This window comes from Rattus norvegicus, chromosome 11 (assembly GCF_021556685.1).
Source record: "Rattus norvegicus strain SHRSP/BbbUtx chromosome 11, alternate assembly SHRSP_T2T, whole genome shotgun sequence".
In the NCBI taxonomy this organism is placed as follows: domain Eukaryota; kingdom Metazoa; phylum Chordata; class Mammalia; order Rodentia; family Muridae; genus Rattus; species Rattus norvegicus.
This window is the reverse complement of record NC_141544.1, coordinates 43,071,383-43,092,068: the sequence shown is the minus strand read 5'-3', so window position 1 is coordinate 43,092,068 and position 20,686 is coordinate 43,071,383. Positions and strand designations below refer to the sequence as shown.

Below are 20,686 nucleotides of genomic sequence, written 5' to 3'. Positions count from 1 at the left end.
GCGGGGCTGAGGGGAGCGCCAGCTTCAGGAGCTTGCGGACTGAGAAAGTTCCAGAATCGAGACAGAGCTGGGAAAGTCGCTATTGTCTTCTAACTGTGACGTCGGCCGAGTCGCGGCGGAAACCGAGAACCTCGGCGAGGCCTGCGTGCGCGCCTGGAAGGCCTGAAGCCGCTCTGTCTAGAAATGCGGATTGCGACTGACTTTGCAGCGCGCCGCAGTTGCTGTGTGAAAGTTGGGGTGAGCCAAGATGGATGCTCGGTGTAATATGTGTAAGGCCCATGTTCTATCTCCAGACACACCTCTGTGTCTCTGCAGGTTTTTTTTTTTTTCTCTGCAGGTTTCTTTTTTTTTGGGGGGGGGGGGTTCTTTTTTTCGGAGCTGGGGAATCGAACCCAGGGCCTTGCGCTTCCTAGGCAAGCGCTCTACCACTGAGCTAAATCCCCAACCCCTCTCTGCAGGTTTCTAATTCCTGGGCACATACCACGTTACTTATTCTTCACTAATGTTTTTGTTACTGGTACTGGGGATTTGACATACACACACCCCTCGTGACAGACATGTGCTCTGCCAGTTAGACACACCTCCTTTTAAAAATATCACACCGTGTATACCTTTGGCTATCACAGAACTCATTATGCAGACCAGGCTGACCTCAAACTCACAGGGCTCTCCCTGCCTCTGCCTCTGCCTCCCAGTTGCTGGGGTTAGAGGCGTGTACCTGGCTTTCTTTTAACTTTAGAGATAGGGACTAAACTTCCATTTGAGATCCTCCTGTCTCAGCATCCCCAATAACTAGAATTGCTCGTCTGCCCCACCATCCCCAGCTGGTGTTACTTGCATAGTAACATTCTGTATCCTCTTGCCTGTTTGAAGTGGTTCTCAGACAGCCATGCGCTGGAGAACAAGATGCCTGATGAAGTCATTTGTGAAACCTCCATGCACTGGGTGAGACATAGTGCTTCAAGGAAGATATTTTCTAAGACGGTATGGAATGAGCAAAAGGTACAAACTACAAAAAAAGGTGGGGAGACATCACCATATATTTACTTGAGTTCTCAGAAATGTCTAGAAAGATATATGGGGAGTCCCTGGAGCCAAGAAAGGGTATCAGTAAGAGAGAGAATTCTTAACTAAAAACAGAATTGTCTCTTTTTAAAGTTGTTTCTTTCTTTTTTTTTTTTTTTTTTCCGGAGCTGGGGACCGTTAAAGTTGTTTCTCAACTAAAAAAGAAAACTGTCTCTTTTTAAAATTGAAATCTCTGTGGTCTCCCAAGAGCTCATGCATAAAACTGCATGTTCTGCTACACTCAGGAGGCAGGATTTAATTCTGAGGATGGCAAAATACCGAAACCTAACTCTAGGCCAGAGAAACAGGAGGAACTGATTGGCTACACTGGGATACAGTTACTTATGTAGACCCCTGGGCTCTGCTCTATGACTATCCTGGAGAGTCTTATTTCTTTCTTTTCTTTTAAATATGTCTTCAGACACACCAGAAGAGGGCATCGGATCCCATCACAGATGATTGTGAGCCACCATGTGGTTGCTGGGAATTGAACTCCAGGACCTCTGGAAGACCAGTCAGTGTTCTTAACCGCTGAGCCATCTCTCCAGCCCTGGGAGTCTTACTTCTATTTACCACAGACAGAAAAGGTACTGAACAAACTGAAGAAATGACAATTCTGCCCAAATTCAGTATGGCAGATAAACAAGTTTATTTGGGTTACTTAGGGGAGCATAGGTGGACACAGACACTACACCACAGAAGAGCCTCATCTCTCAGCAATTGCTAACCACTTGCATGCCTTCAGAGAGGGTAGGGCCTCCTGGGTAAATGTTAGTTGGTCGGATATTGTGAGGGCCTGGGAGTAGAAGTCACTCTTACAACTCGCTAGGCAGTGATGGTCACATATCCAACTGAAGGAAACAGGCACATAGCCGGCCCAGGTGTGTCTTCTGTGAGAGATACACAGTTCACATTTTTTCTTGAGGCACTCCAGTCACGTTTTGTCATCTTTCAGATACGTACCCTGCCGCTTCCTTACTGATCACACTTAAGGCCGTATTAGACCATTGTTAAATACGTCTATGTAAGGTAAAAGGCTTACATATCTGTGGTTGTCCTTATTCTCACTAGTATTCTCCAGATGACTTGCATGCATACGGAAGAATTACATAAGCACAAATCCCAGCCAAAGGGCCTTTGTCCAAAGCCAGACTTTCTTTGGGTTCCAGGAAGTTAGAGAGTTGGATTTCAGTCCATTGTAAACCTGCCGAGAAAGCAGGCCATGGGTACAAAGGGCCTCCCTCAGACAATGATTACTACTCTTGAAGCGCTCAAACTGAGCTGCAGTGGTATCTTGTTTGGAGGCTGGAAAGCCAAGCAAGGGCTTCCCATTCCACAGGAGTAGAGAGTTGGGCCGCCTTCCAGGACAATGGGGTCCCCAGCAGGGCTATAGAAGTCTTGTACCCTTCCTAGGGCAGCATCTGCCCCATGAAGCCCAAAAACGTACCTCCACCTAGGACCTCACCTGTCCTCCAAAAACAGGATTTGAGAATCTTAATGGTTGGATACTTAATGGTGTTTGTGTTCTACAACCTTGGTGCTGTTGACATCTTTGGCTAGACAATGTGGCAGTGGCCCCGTGCATCACAGGATGCTTAGTAACATCACGCCTGCTTCTCACAACACACAGGAAGCATCCTTCCCTTTGCCCCCAAGCTCCAAGTTAAGTTGTCCCATTTTGTGACAACTGAAAATGTCTCCATACATTACCAAGTCGTCTTTATCAGAGCTGGGTGTCTAGGGGTTAGACCTGGGTCCTTGTACATAGTAACCATGGGTTCTACCACTGATCTGTAACCCTGGCCTGAGAACTTCTGTTTTAGAACACTAATGCCCAAATCATTGCCCTATATGGTTTCCAGGGCCTAAACAGACAAAAAGGAGAGTGTCACTAAAGATACACAGCTGGGCTGGCCATAGGCCTCTCAGTGTGATGAAGAACCAGGAGTAAGGGAAAGAGAAAAGGCCAGAAGCAAGCAGCGAGCTCTACCCTGCTACATACACTCTGCTACCCAGAACTCAAAGTCCAAGAATTCCAAATTTGAACTTGCCTTTTGGTGACTTGCAAAAGTGTATTTGTTAAGGCAGGATGCTAGGATGTAATTGTGACATATGACATCGGTTTGGGGGAAGGCATATGTCATCTAAATGTTTAATGTATCAGACAATGTATCCCAACTTTGATATTCCAAAGTCCTATGGCTTCGAGCTATCCTGACTCTTAATCTAGTCAGTCCAGTTATTTTGATCTGGGATTAGGAAGGAGCATGGATAGCGTGAAATGTTTCCCCCTGTTCCAGACTGCTTCCACTGAGAGCCGTCATCTCCAGAAATCAAAGTCCTACAGCAGTGTAGTCTCCCACCCTGTTGGTTACACGCTGGATTGTGGCTTGAGTCTGATTGTCAGAGTAAGGGCAGTCCATCCAGAGACACTGGTTTCCTCAGGAATGGTGGTGAGATGTTTTTGTGGTACTGGGATTGCTCAGGGGGCCAGGCAGGTGCCATGCCATGAGCTCCACACTCTGCTCTGTTCTCACTTCTTACTGATTTGCCCAGACCAGCCTGGAACTGAGCTGTAGTCCAAGCAGCCCTTAGTCTGTGATGTTCCTCCTTTAGCCTGCAGAATGGCTAGATTACCGATCTATTCTGGCTTGACTTAGTAGGCTTCCGTGTGTCCTGAGAGTTGCATGGAGTTACTCTGTGGAGTAAGGGGTGGGTAGAGGCAGACCAGGAGCTCACGCTTACATTTCCAGTTTTCCTCCTCCTCCTGTGGAGACAGTTCTTCCCAGTCCCCTTTTGTTTCACCTTTCTCCTTCCCTAAAGAACTTGTCTCCTGTGACTCAAACCGTTTCTGTCTGGGCAACATTCTCAGTCATTTGTAGATTTTGTGTAAATCTGCAGATCACAAGCCTGTGACAGAGGGATTGTCACCAAGGCCTTTGTCCCAACACCCTTGGTAAGAACATTCTTTTTTTTTTTTTTTTTTTTTTTTTTTTCTGGAGCTGAGGACCTAACTGAGGACCTAGCAAGCGCTCTACCACTGAACTAAATCTCTAACCCCAGAACATTCTTTTATACGAACTGCAGGACAATATCAAAACTCCAAAGATGAAATGTACACGGAGATTGATATCTCCTGTTGTAAAGAGTTTTCTGTAAGCACAGGTTTTTCTTCCCGGCCCCAGGCTCTCAGAAATAATGACTCTGAAACTCAAATATATTTACAAACACCTAGGCCACATAGCTAGGCGTGTCCCCCAACTATCTCACAACTTAATAATCCTTTTTTTCTACATTCCCGTTATGTAGGTGTTTACCTGGTCCTTAGTTGCATGCACCCATCTTCCTCTGTGTCTGGGTTGAATCTCCCCGTGCTTGAATCTGCCCACCAGATGCCCCACCTTCTATTCTAACCCTTCCTATAGGGTTTAGTTTTTTGGTTTTTTGTTCTGTTTTGTTTTGTTTTGTTTTTTGACAGGTGATGTATCCATTCATACACAAGATATTCTCACTACACTCTTTTAAAGCTAAGGGACAAATACAGTCAGAACTAGAGTACAAATTAGTCAAAAGTGGCATTAGTCCTACCTGCATACATTTAAATGTAATTTTAAAAAACAAAAACAAAAAAAAAAAAACCAACTAAACATCTGAGTGGTGGTGGTGGCACATGCCTTTAATTCCAGTACTGGAGAGACAGGGTTGGGAGGATCTCTAAGTTTGAGACCAGTCTGGTCTACAGAGTGAATTCCAGAATAGCCAAGGCTACACAGAGAAACCTTATCTCTAACCCTCCAACTCCCTCCCTCCCTACAAAAAAAAAACCCAAAACACCTAAACAATTAAAAATAATCATAAGTGCTAAGATTAAACCAGAGAGGCTTGAAGTATCTGAGACATTTTTGAAAGTTAGCAATGAGAGGGTTGGGGCAGGGAGATAGGGGAGGAATGGAGACAGGACAGGACAGGACAGAACAGAACAAAATGAATTCACGTTGCTAAGCAGGAGTAAACACACTGGCCTAGCAGTTTACAAATGAATTGAGATTTAGATGTATAGTTAGGCACCGTGGCAATGAAACCTATCTAAGCTCTCTGTTCGGAAGTCCCAGTTTGGTTTCGGATGGTCAGGAGCCCCTGCATCACCTTGTATCAAGCTGTTAGAGGCACCTCGGTGGAGCAGGTGTCAGCCTGACTGCACAGCAGAATCCCTGTAGGAACTTAGGCCTCGCTAAATTAAAACTTGAATGTGTGTATTGTATTATAAATGCACATTACATTGCTGTAAGATAGATAGGAAGCTGTCAGTGCAAGCCGAAACAACAAAAGGAAGTTACCAACCCTCATCACAGGGACCGGGCTGCCACACTGCACTTCGAGTATGTGGGATGCATGTCAGGATGCACACATGCCACAGCTTGCGTATGAAGGACACAGGACAGCTTTGTAAAGTCGGTTCTCTTCTACCTTTACATGGGTTGTGGGGCTGGGACTGAGGTCAGCAGGCATGGTTCCTCACACATGAAAAGAAAGTTTTACATGATTAAGCAAGTGTAACATAGATTGTCCCAAGTGCTCAAAGGCAGTTTCTTCCTGAGAGGTTAGGCATGGTGGGCAGTTTAGCAGAGACAGCCTGACTATGATTCCCTATGAAGATGGTCACTCCGTATCTGTGTGTGTGCATAGAAAGGAGAGGGGGTGAGGCTGGAGGCAGAGAAGCCTTTGGGGAAGCATGATAAGTTAGGGCCTGGCCTGAAACCGTTACTGGGAGAAAGGCAGAGATAATGAAACTGGAGCTCACTGTAACAGCCTTTGGATATACAGGGTGAGGGAGTCACTGCTGTTTACCACAGGGAGTTTGAGGAACCCAGGCTTAGTTTAGAATATACATTTCTGGTGTGTATAACACACATAAACTCATCAAGCCAGAAGAGTCCATTTGGACACCTGTCCGAGCCCCAGGTTATTTCTAAGTCTGGGCCATATAGGCATGCTGTGTCTGCCATCCCCTTAGGGGATATATTTGCTTCATGGTCTGCCACATTGGTATTAGGAGCCAACTGAGTATCCATTGTGCTACCTTTTTAGTAGTTAAAGTGGTCTCTCTAGAGCAGTGATTGATTCACAACCTTTAGTGTACTTTAGAGTACAGGCGAGGGCCAGTGAGGCAGCTCCACGAGTCGAAATGCTGATCGTCAAGCCTGAGGACCCGAGTTCAATCCCTGGACTCATACGATGGAATGTAAGTTATCCTCACCCTCACACACATGCTCTGGCTTAAGTGTCCACACACATACACACACACACATACACACACACACACACACACACACACACATACACACACATACACACACACACACACACATACACATATACACAAATTTTTTAAAAGAACACAGCTTGTGAAAACAAGTTGTATGATTACTAATCAGCAGGGAATATAAATCATTTTACAATACATGGTCCCTTCACACCCATTAGGACGGTTGTTCTGGAAGGGCCAACCATTAAGTGTTATTGGGGCTATAGAAAAGGAGAACTTTCCTACACTGTTGCTGGGAATGATGATTGAAAACAGTGTTAAAACTTTGCAGTATTAGGAGCTGACTGGAGAGATTGCACAACAGTTAAGAGCACTGACTGATCTTCCAAAGGACCAAGTCCCAGTACCCACATGGTAGCTGACAGCTGTCTGTAATTCCAGTTCCCAGGGATATGACATCTTCATACAGGCAGTACACAAACGTAAATTAAAAAAATCATTTAAAAACTTTAAAAAAAATTTTTGCAGTTTTACTATATGGCCCAGCGATCCCTCTGCTGGTATGTTCTTGATAGAATTTAATTTAGTTTCTCATGGAGATATCTGTGCTCCCAGGTTTTATGCACAATATACAAAATACTGAGATAACCTGCATGTCCGTGGGGGATGGTGGAGGGGATAAGAACTTCTGATAGCGATCTCCCTCTCTCTACTCCCTCACATAGAATGCTGCTCGGTCATAGGAAGGAAGACACTGCAATACTAGGCAGTGCAGTCAGCCTACAGGACACTGTGCTAAGTGAAAGTGGCCACATAACAAAAGAAAAAGATCTTCATGCTCTTAGTCATATGTGCAATCTAAAAATAAAGTCAGTGTGGGGCAGTGCCCATTTGTAATCCCAGTACTCAAGAGACTGAGGCAGGAGGATCCTGAGTTCCAGGGTGGCCACTTGACTTCTTGACCACTGAGTAACACTCTGCCTCAAGAAGAACTAAGTGAAAGAAAATGTTAACAAGTCGTCACACAGGTAGAGAAAGAACAGAACAGTGGCTGCCAGGTTGGTTGTGTCCCAGGTATGTCAGGGCAGGGCAGAGGGATGTGGGCTAAAGAGCACATCTTGGACTTGCAGTCTAACAGGGCTGTCATTAAGATAAGACTTATAACAACGTAAGTACTGGGATTAAGACTTCCAAAGGGGGCTGGGGATTTAGCTCAGTGGTAGAGCGCTTACCTAGGAAGCGCAAGGCCCTGGGTTCGGTCCCCAGCTCCGAAAAAAAAAGAACCAAAAAAAAAAAAAAAAAAAGACTTCCAAAGGATCATCATCCTTGACGATTTTACAAAGTGTCTCAAAACTGTTGGTCAGGTTGAGACAAAGGATATAAAAAAGGAACTAGTGCTTTTGAATGAGAAATGCACCACAGTAGGATCAGGCATTTAAATCCTTGGTTTCTGCTTGGTGGTTCTGTTTGGGGAGATTTGGATTTAGGTGGTGAAGCCCTGTGGAATTAAATCTCAGGGTGGGCTTTGAGATCGAATAGCTCGCCCTGCTCTAGTTGGTGCTCTCTGTACACCTGCTGCTTGTTGTCCAGCCTCCCTGTCATCAGGGATGCTTATCTAGAGCTATGAGCAAGTAAAGCTCGTCTTAGGTTGCCTGTGGCCATGAACTTCTGTCACAACAGGAAAGTCAGTAATACAGATACATTCTGTTTGGTTAATCGGAGCACTGCTGTTTTCAAATACAGTGAGCCCCTCTTACCTACCAAGGCCACACTCCAAGCTCCTCAGTTGAGGTTATGGGTAAAATTCTGTACTTTTTTTCTTCTTCTAAGGGATTTAATTTATAAATTAGGCACAGAAAGAGGCTAATAGTTATTGACCATAAATTAGGAAATTTGATTATAATAAATGGTAGGTGAATAAGGTCTCTCCTTTTTTCCAGAATATCTTGTACTTTCTTCTTTTTGGCTAAGAATTACTTGGTGACTTCTCCTGTTTACTTTTCTCCCTCCAGTGTTTGGGCTCAGACCCTGACCTGGCACATCCTTGGCCTCTACTAGAGCCACAGTCCAACATGCTTCATACCTTCTCATTGGCACATGCAGCCATCCAGCTTGCCCTGGTCTTACAGTTGAGTAGTTAACTGAACACAGCCACTGAGATCCACAGGAGATCTGTTAGCAGCCACAGCTACTAAGTGACTAATGCCACAGATTGCACACATGTAGGCCGGACAAGAGGATGATTCATGCAGAATGAGGCACGGACTTCAACACTTAAGGGCAGTGATTGCTGGAATTTTCCATTTAGTAGTCAAGACTTCACTTGACCAAGTGTAATGGGAACCTCAGGAAGCAAAACTGTAAATGACGGTGACTAATGTCATCAGGTCCTCTCTCCCAGGGTGACACCGATACCCCTGACTGGTGACGAGGCTCGGGTGCAGTGTATGATTAGCAAGAAAGAGGTCCCAAGTTCAGTCCCCAACACTAAAATGGTTTTTATGACATGACTTCAAAAGAAAAGCAAATGTATTTGACTGAACAAGGGTAACCAGATTTCCAATATATTCGGACAAAGCAACTTCTTAGTAATTGAGAGGACAAGTTACTAAAGGAGTCTTAGCAGGGAGGCTCATGGTAATAATTGCTTTTCTGTTGATAGAGAAGGAAATTGTTGATTTTTTGTGTGGGACATACACACACACATGTCTATGCCTATATATAATTAAATGCATATATATTTACATAGATATGTATGTGGTGTGAAATTCTACCTACAGAGGAATTCATGTTTTAGAAGTTCTGTTAACATATAATTTACCTATCATAAAATTCACTGTTGTGAGTATAGGGTTTTAGTTTTGTTGTTACTGAGTAAATTCAAATGGTTGTTTTCTACTAAATGTACTCTTAAAGTATGCTCACTAGTTCAGCAGCGTGCTGCCAGTGCATGCATTTAATTCCTGCACTTACGAGGCAGAGATGCGGATCTCTATGAGTTCAAGGCTAGCCTGGTCTACAGAGTGAGTTCCAGGACAGCCAGAACCTCACAGAATCCTGTCCTTTTTTTTTTTTTTTTTTTTTTTTCTTTTTTTTTTTTTTAGGAGCTGGGGACCAAACCCAGGGCCTTGCGCTCACTAGGCAAGCGCTCTACCGCAGAGCTAAATCCCCAATCCCCAGAATCCTGTCTTGCAAAACAAAACAAAACACAACCACATTCACCATCTCAACAAGTTTTTTCTTGCTTAATCCATTCTCCCTACCCAAGCCCCAGGCAACTCCTGACCTTCCCCTTCAACAGATCCTTACCAGTTGTCTTGTCCTGGCAAAATCTGCCAGTGGCTGGAGGCAAAAGGTCAATAGCAAGAACCTCAGCCACTTTTCTTTCCTTTGTCTTGAATGTGTGGTATGTTTGTTGAGACGGGGTCTTTCTACGTAGTCCTGGCTATCCTGGAGCTTATCATGTAGACCAGGCTGGCCTCAGAAAGACCCACCTGCCTCTGACTCCTGAATATTGGGGTTAAAGGTGAGTGCCACTGTGCCCAGCTTGTGTTGTTGATTTTATTTTTTAGTTTCACTATTGCTTGTTTAAGTGGCCAAACAAAGATGACCAGTCCGGCCAAGCCTGGCTGTTTAGGGATTCCAGGACTAGCAGCCAGCCTCCTCAGGATTGTGTTCAGTATATATTGTAACCACGAACAGAGATGAGAGGATCTAATGGGAGTTCCATGTGTGGCGGTCAGATTTCTCTGTTACTGTTATTCTCAGAGCCTTTCTCTCAACTGCTGTCCTCAAACCGTGAACAGGTCTGTGCCCAGCTACCTGCTGCCTTTTCCTTACCACTGCTGTCAGAGGCCAGGCCCCAGAGGGAACCATATCCAAGCTATGTGGTTCTGTCACAGCCTCCTGGCCCAGCATTCATCTGCTGCATCGTGGCTACAGTGGGACTGGCCTTAGTTCTGTTGCCTGAGGTTCTGACTATTTGCCTCCCATCACCAGGTCCTCCTCTTTGCTCTACCCACAGCCTTCACCAGTCAACAAAGCATCTTCATATCTTCACAGGGGCCCTCAAAAATGTCAGAGTGGTAGACTCAGGTCAGGCGATGTCCCTCAGACTTCCCTGTCTTCATACCTTTCCTCCATACCTGCTTGCTCCGTCACCAGGTGTGATGGTTTGTATATGCTAGGCTCAGGGAGTGGCATTATTAGAAGGTGTGGCCTTGTTGGAGTAGGTGTGTCACTGTGGCTGTGGGCTTTAAGACTCTCATCCTAGCTGCCTGGAAGCCAGTCTTCTGCTAGCAGCCTTCAGATGAAGATATCAAATTCTCTGTTCCTCCTGTACCATGCCTACCTGGATGCTGCCATGTTCCTGCCTTGATGATAATAGACTGAACCCCTGAACCTATAAGCCAGCCCTAATGAAATGTCCTTATAAGAGTTGCCTTGGGTCTTTTCTGAGACCTATTGCTATGGAGCTCTGCCCTGTCATCTCCATCCTGAGTCACTGCTGTTTGCTCAGGAAGCCATGCCTCAACCATGGCATTTAAAGATACCAGAAAGAGGGGTTGGGGATTTAGCTCAGTGGTAGAGCGCTTGCCTAGCAAGTGCAAAGCCCTGTGTTCGGTCCCTAGCTCCGAAAAAAAAAGAAAAAAAAAAGATACCAGAAAGATACCCATGGCAATTCACTGAATTCGAACCATGCCACCAGCCACAACATGAAGTCGCTGTTGAAAGGTTTGTGCAGACTTGATTAGAGGCACAAAGGAGAAGAATCTGAATGAAAGGATCAGTGTGCATGCCCACCAGGACACTGAGAATCGATATCAGAAAAACACCTTGTGAAGGTTCCAGATGAGGATCCACAAGTGACTTACATAGTCCTTCCAAGATTGTTAAGTAGAGTACATCCATCAGTATTGAGCCAGGAGTGGAGGTTGAAGTCATCATTGCAGATGCCTAAGTCAACTGTTTCAATAAATTGACTTAATTGTTAAAAAAAAAAAAAAAAAAGACTTGCCTTGGCCACGGTGTCTGTTCACAGCAGTAAAACTCTAAGATACTGGGTACCAGTTAAGATGTTGGAATGTTTTCATATGGAGCCGTTCTCAAATCTTTGCTGCTTTCCCACTTCTACTGTAAACACACCATGAGTGCTCTGAAGTTCTCAAGATCTTCTGTTGTTGAATCTCTTGCTGCCAAAACCTATCAAGATCGTGTAGGGAGGACCTGCCTGGCTCAGGCCGTGTGCTTCCTCTGTTTACCTTTGGAATGCACAAGTGGCCACTCAGCCATCTGCACAGCGTCAGGCAGGAGGTCCCAGGAGTAAGACACTAGACTGTTTCTAACAAGTTTCCAGGAGCCGCTTCTGTGCATCCCCCCTTAAAGAGCTATCACTTTACCTTACTGTCTGACTTTCTTATTGTGTAGTTTTTTTTCACCCTAACTACTTGATACCCCTGTTTTGTAGTAAGATCCATTTTCTCTTTCCTTTTTCACTGCTGAGAGAAAGCTCGGAGTTTCATGCGTTTCAAGCATTTACTCTTCCATTGCCTCACTGTAAAATTCCATGATCCTTTTAAGAAAATTAACTCTGGATTTTGGATCCCAAAGAAATTTAGAAAATTTTTGGTCAATAAAAGATAGGGTGTGGTCCCTAACATTTACCCTGTCCATAAACTGCTGGGATACATGAAGGTACGGGTTCTACAGATTCAGAACTACAGCATCTCCATGACAACAGGATATCTGAGAGGAGTCACAGTAAGGTTCCAGTATTGATGGCGTAACAGAAGCCAGAGGACAAAGGAAAGATGGTGGAGAACATTGTGACACACTACAGCTTTCACAGCCAGAGGCGTTGGTTAGGTGAAAGGCAGGTACGAGGGTTGGGGGAGTGAGTGGGATTGGGATACATGATGTGAAATTCACAAAGAATCAATAAAAAGTTAATAAAAATTAAGCATTCCTGTTTAATTTTAATTTTTTTAATTAAAAGAAGAAGGTGGGATACGGTGAATTGAATAAGAAATGTCCCTCATAGGACCAGATATTTGAGCACTTGGTTCCCAGTTGGGGCGCTGTTTGGGAAATGCAGCATTGCTGGAGAAGGTGTGTCACTGGGGAGGGTCTTGAGATTATTTACTCTTGCCCTACTTCCAGGGTTGTTTTCCCTTTGAGCTCCTCTAGCTGCCTTGCCTCTCCCTCACCATGATGGACTCTTACCCTCTAGGACCGTAAGCCAAAATACACTGCTTTTTATATGAGTTGCTTTGGTCATGGAGTTTATCTATCATAGCAACTAAGAAGTAACCAATACTTAGATACGGTAACTCTACAGATCATTGTCCAAACTGGAGTCCAATGAGTCGCTGATGATGATACATGTTCACCCCCAGTGTGGATGGCTCCATCCCAGGTGGACATGCAAAGACCTAAGGAAAACATATTTAGCATTTGGTGTACTTACTACTACTACTACTACTCTACTACTACTATTTCTTCTTCTCCTCCTCCTCCTCCTCCTCCTCTTCTTCCTTCTCTTCCTCCTCCTCCTTTTTTTTTTTTTTTTGGAAGTGAGTACTCCTTTTATGGAACAAAAATTAAACTTGGAAGTGAAAGGTACCAGAGGATATGATGTTAAAAAAAACAAAAACAAAAAACCACAATGGTTTAATATTTTCTTTTTTTTTATTCATTTATTATATATAAGTACACTGTAGCTGTCTTCAGACACACCAGAAGAGGGCATCGGATCTCTTTACAGATGGTTGTGAGCCACCATGTGGTTGCTGGGAATTGAACTCAGGACCTCTGGAAGAGTAGACAGGTGCTGTTAACCACTGAGCCATCTCTCCAGCCCAGTTTAATATTTTCAAAACATCATTCTCGTTGTCATTTGGAGCTTTTGACCTATTGCCCAGAGACCCTAACCAACCAGAAAACAGTAAAGCCAGTCTGCATTCTTCTGACATAAGCCCTCACCATCTCTATTGGAAATTAGCCTGTGCCACATCCCCAGATGTCTTCTTATGGACATACCCATGGCAGATATTCTCATGCGCCCAGAAACCAGAAGGCCAGCTGCAGCCTCATGGGACATCTATTGTTCACATCTGTCTTGTTCATCCACATCTGTCTGGTTTCTTATTCCATCCATCATCCACAGAGCTGCATGAAGTTCATTCCTTGCCACTGCCCCTAATGAGGACAGCCAATCCTGTGCCATGAGGCTGCTTCAGATGCTCTCCACTTCTCTGGTACCAGAACATGGCTGGTTTTACACTATGCAGGGAAAGCCAGCCATCCTCTCAGAATCTTGACACACAGTCTCCTAGGGTATAATCTAGGTACAGTTAAAGGCAACACGAACAGGGTTTACTGGTGATCAAACTTTAGGGTTCAAGAAGAAAGGAGTCTGTGGCAATGCCAGAATGTTGGCAAAGTAGAAGAGGTTGTTAGCAATTAAGGTGGTTGGGAAGGCGTAGGTGAACAAGTTTGAGGAAAGAATGAGTTTCATTTTGGGAATGAGTTTCATTATGGGTTTCATTTGGGTATAGTTAGGTTTTCAGGGTCTCTAAAAAGCCCACGGTGGACCTGCCCTTTCACCTTAAGCACATTTCCTACAGACAGTTGGAGTAAAATGGTCTTCCCCATCCTGCAGGCATTGTTGCTTACCTCCACGGCATCTCTTTTCCATTTATCCCACACTGACAGGTTTTGTTCTGTTGTCTGCCTTCCTTCTGTGACTGAAGATCTTGTGCATCTAAACCCACCAAAACTCATCCCATTCTTACCACCAGTAAGGAACTTAGCCATGAGCTTTCAAGCCACCTAATTCTGGTCCTCCAGACAGAAAGAGAACCACTCGGAAGCTTCCAGGAAATGTTCTTTTTCTCAAATGAAGGTGAGCAAAATGAAGAGTTAGACTGGCTTCTCGTGCCCCAGGGCAGCCTTCTTGCAGACATGATAGAAACTAACTTCAGTAAAAGGAGCCAAGAATGTTGCAGCTGAAAGACACAGTCTTTCCAGCCTATTAATTAGCTAAGGTAGAATCTGCCCTTCCCTGGAAGCTTTCAGGAGATAACAGACATTGTATCAGTTAAGCCATTTTGAGATAAGGTTTCTTCACTTGCATCCCAGTTGGTAATAAAGTAAGATGGGAGACTGTCCTGGCTTGCCTGTTCTTGAATGTCTTAACTAGATGAAGAGGGGAATCAGAAATCAGAGATAAGGGCGGTAGACTAAGACAGCCAATGACTAACTGGCCAGCAGATGAGAAGTATGGTTTCTGGAATAAGAGGCTCACTTGGTGTGTGGATTTGCAGAAGAAACTGCTTGTTTGGGACAGAGGTCTTTCGTTTGCTTTGCCAGAGAAGCAGGTGTTCCCCACTGTGCTGGCAACTATCCCAGTGTCCTTTCAGCTGCCGTCCCCTTCACATCCCTTGCTCTTCCTTGACTCTCAGCCATGCATTGTCCTCACCCTCCGTATGTTGTTTTCACATGCACAAGTCAGACAGATGTCATGGTCCCATTTAAAACGTGGGATTTAAAATGATAGACTCATGAAAATAATCACAGCCTGGAAATAAATGGTAGTGACTAGGCCTGATTCAGGTTTCCTGAACTAAGGGCTGTGTTCTTTAAAATGCCTGATGAGATTGGTTTCAGTCTAAAATAAACTCTTACCATTGTTCTTACTTCTTTGGTTAGTTAGTTGATTGGTTGGTTTTTCAAGACAGGATTTTTCTGTGTAGCCTTGGCTATCCTGGAACTTGCTCTGTACACCAGGCCAGTCTCAAACTTACAGAGATCCACCTGCTTCTGCCTCCCTACTTGCTGGGATTAAAGATGTACTCCAATACTGCCCTGCAATTACTCTTACTTTACATAGTTAGTCTGAATAAATCAAATAGACTTCATAAGACTCCCATGGGTCTTGATTCAACAAGAAGCCATACTGTTACTGTGCAAATGTCAATGTTCTCATATTAACTAAAATAATGTCTTTCTATACCACCTGGTTGGCACTCTCTTTCCCTTTCCAGCTTCTTCCATGGCTAATCTTATGCTGGGTTATACATCTTAGGGTTCCCCCATCTTAAGGCACACCAGTCATGAGCAGGCTCTGTTTTCACTCTTGACAGTTACCATGAGCCTCTGACATCTGCATTAACTTTTCATGGACCAGAGGGATTGGCAGCGTTGTCTTTGGGGGGAGTTCCTTTTAAAAAAATTTTTTATTTTTGTTGGAATAAAGTCTTGGAATGAATCTAAAGTGAGAGCTATAGTTCAGTTTTATTGCAGGAGACGAGTCTGACCAGTTAGGCAAGGTGAGAAAGTGGCTTTTAATGAGTTGATTCAGGAATGAGCCTAGAGTACTGCTGTGTTTGTTTCAGAAAGTGAGAAGTGTCCCAGAAATGTTGTTAATAAGCTTTTTAAAGAGTGGGACATATTTTAAGTGTGCCAGGAGTCTTACTATACAACTGTTTGAAGGGAAGCGTTGTTTATCTTATAGTCCTTTGTGTGCATGCTTTAGAATGAAAAGGAAAGGGCTCTGATTGACCAGGAGCTCTGTTCGCTTCTCCACTTTCTAATGAGTTGGGGTTTTGTTTTTGTTTTGTTTTGTTTTTCTCCCTCTTTAAAAGGACAAGTAACTTGATGTTTGAGTTTCCTAGACCTGCCTTGAGAAATGACCGCGCATTGCACAGGCGCGGTGGCTCCGTTGCTAAAGGCACTTGCCACTAAGCCTGAAGACCTGAGTTCACCCGCAACCCTGGTGCTAGGAGTGAGCTGACTCTCTCTCTCTCTCTCTCTCTCTCTCTCTCTCTCTCTCTCTCTCTCTCTCTCTCACACACACACACACACACACACACACACAGGGGCAGAGAATGAATGTATATAAAAAGAAACACTTATAAAGAACAGTCACACTGGTGGTTTGAAGCAGTATATATTACTCTTACCCTTCTGGAGGTCAGAAGTCTGATGCTGCTCTCGCAAAGCTCAAGTCAAGCGGATTTCCCGCCCGTGTTCCTTACAGGGTCTCTTAGGAGAGTCAGTTGGTTTTCTTTCCTTTTCCCACACTGTGGCTTTTCCTTTATTGTCAAGACCAAAGCCAGTAAGTACACTTGAACCTTTCTCACACTAAATTACTCTTGCATTGACTTTCCTCCTGCTCCTCTGCATGTGTGCGCACACAAACACACACATACACACACAAACACACACATACACACACACACGCACACACATGAGAGAGAGAGAGAGAGAGAGAGAGAGAGAGAGAGAGAGAGAGAGATTTTCATGTGCTCAAGTGTAGAGAACCTTGGGTGTCATTCTCAGAAATGCCATTCACCTCCTTTGAGACAGGGTTTCTTATTAACCTGGAGCTTACTAACTAGTCTAGACTGGTTGGCCAGAGAACCACCTCCTTGTCTCTACCTTGCCAAAGTTGGGATAACAAGGATACCACCCACCACGACTGGGACTGGTGTTTCCACATGGGTGCTTGGAATCAAAGTCAGGCCCTCAGTTGTGAGACAGGCATATTACAGATGGAGCTACATGCCCACTACTACCTCTCATACAAATCTCATACAAATCTCTACAAATCCTTGTCATGACACCGGGTCCACATGAATGCTCCAAGGAGCAGTGTAAAGCCATCTGATTAGCAATCAGCCTCCACTCTAATGTCCCTTTGCACAAACTGCAGGGACTGGGGAATAAGGTATGGGCATAGTTGGGACCCACTGTCTTATCTGTCAGACTAGGTAATTTCTTATAATTCTTGCAGTGTAAATATTGCAATAAAGAATATAGTACTTTTTATTGTGGCTTTGAAGTATAAAAATAATGTCCATATAGCGAAGTTTTAAGTGAATAAATGGAACTTTACTTATGGTTATGCACATAGTTTAAAAACCAAAGGATAGAAAGGACTAGACTAGAAGCTGTGCCCCCAGCCGTGCCCCTAGCCATGCCCCCAGCCGTGCTCCCAGCCCTACCCCCATGCCCCAGCTATGTGGATGTTGCATTTTTAACTGATCTCTTTGTGTTACTTTTGTTTCCATAATAAGTGCAACGAGTGAGATAGCTTCTAACAACAAAAATGTATTCCCTCATAATTCTGCATCAATAGGATGGTTATCCCTTCTCAGGCTCAAGGAAATCCTTCCTCCATCCTTCAGAGTTGTATGGCTCTAGGTGTTCCTAGCTGGTGTCCCCATCACTCCATAATAGTGCTTAGCAACCATCTTCAACTCTGTCTTCATCCCTGTGTGTTGTCTCTGCTTCTTGTAAGGGTGCCAGTCTTGGGGTTGGGGATTTAGCTCAGTGGTAGAGCGCTTGCCTAGGAAGCGCAAGGCCCTGGGTTCGGTCCCCAGCTCCGAAAAAAAAAGAACAAAAAAAAAAAAAAAAAAAAAAAAAAGGGTGCCAGTCTTTAGATCCTACATGTGACTCCTCCTGGACTAATCACATCTTCAAATGCCTGCTTCTCAAGTAAGGTCACCTTTATAGCACAACTCAGTGTATTACAACTGTTGTTGGACCTGTGGCTGTTTTAGTTGTCTGATGTTAGGACAGAGCTACATGCTTTCTCTGGATCTGTGTGTATATTCTTTTGCACTGTGCATATTTCTTACTGTAAAACGCAAGCTGCTAGAAGTACATGCAGTGCTCGATAGGTTTCTTCTAAATTGTCCTTCAGAATGTTTGTGTATTTTCAGTCCTCCCCTCTTAATTCCTGTCTGAGAGCTGGGAAGTCAGCTTCATTTTTAAGATGAGCAATCTTTGATTATTCACTTGCTAGTGAACAAATGCAGCTCATCATGGACGTGAGGCAGGCATTTTCTGACAGAGCACATCTTAAATTGTTTGATGATAGTGTGTAAGATGTTTTCTATTCCTAGTTGCTGTCTATTCTGTTTAATCCATGGACTTTTTTCAAATGTTTACCTGTGTGCTCCTCCTCCTCATTGTTCTCTCACTTGGATGGAATCTGACCCTCACATAAGCTTGCAGAAACAGATTATGTGAAATTACATCCTTACAGAGAAGGGGCATTAGGTCCAGAGCATTGAAAAATCTGATGCAGCTGTGCTTTGAGTCTGGGAAGGACTTGACACTTACGTCTGTGATTGGCATAACATGAGAGTCACACAGAGAAGTGTGAACAGTGACACTGGACATAAGGTGTGTTTGAAGTATGTTAGGAAGGGACTCTATTTAAATTGTGAGTTCAAAAAAATCTCTTGTCCTGACTTGTTCTGTTTATTGTTTATGTGTTTGTTTGTTTGTTGGTAGGCACCATGCAGGAAGAGCTACAGTGGGCAAGAGAGCTCCATGGAGAGGCCCACTGCCTTACTCTGCTGCAGTGGGTGTGCTCTGGTGAGGTGGGGCCCCAAAGACCTCATCCCAGGACTGCTTCTTGCTGCTGCTGTCTGCACTGCCACACTCCTCATTTATTTGGCTTGGTGTGAGTGGACACCAGGAGACCCTCACTGCCTATAGCATGGTGTGATTACTTCCTTGGCTAGCCTAGACCTCACTGTGTAGTGAGGCTGGCCTCAAACTCACAGACATCTGCCTGCTTCTGCCTGACTCCTTGTCCTGTTTCTAAATAAGAAGACTTCATTTAAATTGACAAGCCAGTGACATACATCGAATGGACCACCTGTCCATCCTGACCTTTTCTTCTCAACAAAGACTTTACTTTTAGTTAAGGATTCTGAGGGAAGTTAAAAGAGAGAAAAAACAATCCACAGAATATAAATACAAAAGTAAAGAGAAGAAAATCTGTACAGAACAACTATGAAAACAAGAGAAAACAGTTAATAAAAGTGCAGTGGCAAAGCCTCTCTATCCGTTCTTATTTTAAATGTAAAGCTTTAAAGTCACCAATCAGAAGACATATGATTGCTGAATGGATTTAAAAATAAAAAGCTAAATTATATGCTTTCTATAAGAAGCTCGCTGTGGATTTAAGGGACACCAGGAGGCTAAAGGGACAGGAGAAGGTATCTCCAAATAGATCAAGAGTGGCTATGGTCTATCACCAAAATAGATCTGAGGTCAGAAACTCACAAGACACAGAGGTGTAATTTAATGATAAAGATGTCAGTACACTAGAAAGATACAACAGTTGTATACACCCCTCCTCAGAACGCCAAAATGGAAAAGCAGTCTGAACAGTTGTAACTAATATGGCTATTGGATTAATAGGATTAGTTATCAGAGCCAGATGATGTCATTGATAAATGCTCCCAAATATTTAAAAAATTACTAATGCTAATCTTTCTTAGTCTTTCCCAGAAACATGAAGAAAAAACTTTCAGATTCATTTCATGTGACCAATATTATCTAGAACCAAAGTCAAAGATAATGGAAGGGAAAAAAAAACCCTGTAGACCAGTATCCCTGAAGAATATGGTGTCAACTTAAAAAAAAAAAAGTCCTCCACAAGCAGTCCCAAACCAAATACAACTGCACATAAAGGGTCACACTCCATAATCAACAAGAACTTCTTGGAATATCAGGGTGCCTCCACATACAAAAATTATACAAAAGGACAAAAATAACATGATCATAGCAATACACGCAGGAAAAGCATGTGACAAAACCATTTTTCAAGATAAAGAAACTTTCAAGAGGTTACAAACAGTAGGGAAGTACCCAGTCTGTACAGCAAACTCAGTGGTGAAAACCAAAAGGCTTTAAGCCAGAGGAACAAGGTAGGTACCATCTTGAGTTGCTCTTGTTCTAGCCAGCCAACACTACTGGAAGCCATTTATTTATTTAATAAAAGATCACACAGTACTGCCCAGGCTGGCCTTGAACTTGGATGTTCCCGCCTCGCCTCCTGAGTGCTGAGATTACAGACCTGGGCCACCATGGAAACTAGACCATTGGAGAGCTGTCCACACTTCTGTGTCCATGGCAGCACTGCTCACAACAACCGAGACATTAAGTCTCTCAGGAGTCAAGGAGACAAAGGCTATGGGATAAGAACATACAGTGAATGCCACTCAACCTTCAAAAAGAGTTCAGGACCAGCAAGATGGTTCTCAGAGTAAAGACGCAGGCTTCAGTGCCTGGCAACCTGAAGCCCACCCCTAGACCCTACAAGGAAGCAAGCAAACACATAAATACTTTTCTAAAAAGTTAAAACTACAATATAACACAATATAAATGAACCTTGTGAATACTGTGCCAAGTGAACCTAGTCTGTCACAGAAGTACTGTGATTCCATTTATAAGTCTATATGAAAGAAGCAGATCCACTGAATCGGAGGTGCCGTGAGCTTCCTCGTCTAGGAATGGTATCTAGAGACACAAGAGCTATTCCGGTGCTCTGAG

The 20,686-nt window shown here is 43.9% G+C and overlaps 1 long non-coding RNA gene across 8 annotated transcripts; it reads left to right on the top strand.

Moving 5' to 3' along the window:
- Positions 1-52: 52 nt before the first annotated feature.
- Positions 53-19,183, top strand: LOC148002512 (uncharacterized). Of its 8 annotated transcripts, none has more exons than XR_015633271.1 (5): positions 53-237; positions 874-1,002; positions 1,487-1,652; positions 14,045-14,234; positions 18,635-19,183. It is a non-coding gene; the product is annotated as an uncharacterized LOC148002512 (long non-coding RNA). The 8 variants fall into 8 exon arrangements; XR_015633267.1 differs by having other exon boundaries at positions 53-269; positions 874-984; XR_015633265.1 differs by having other exon boundaries at positions 53-269.
- Positions 19,184-20,686: the final 1,503 nt, after the last annotated feature.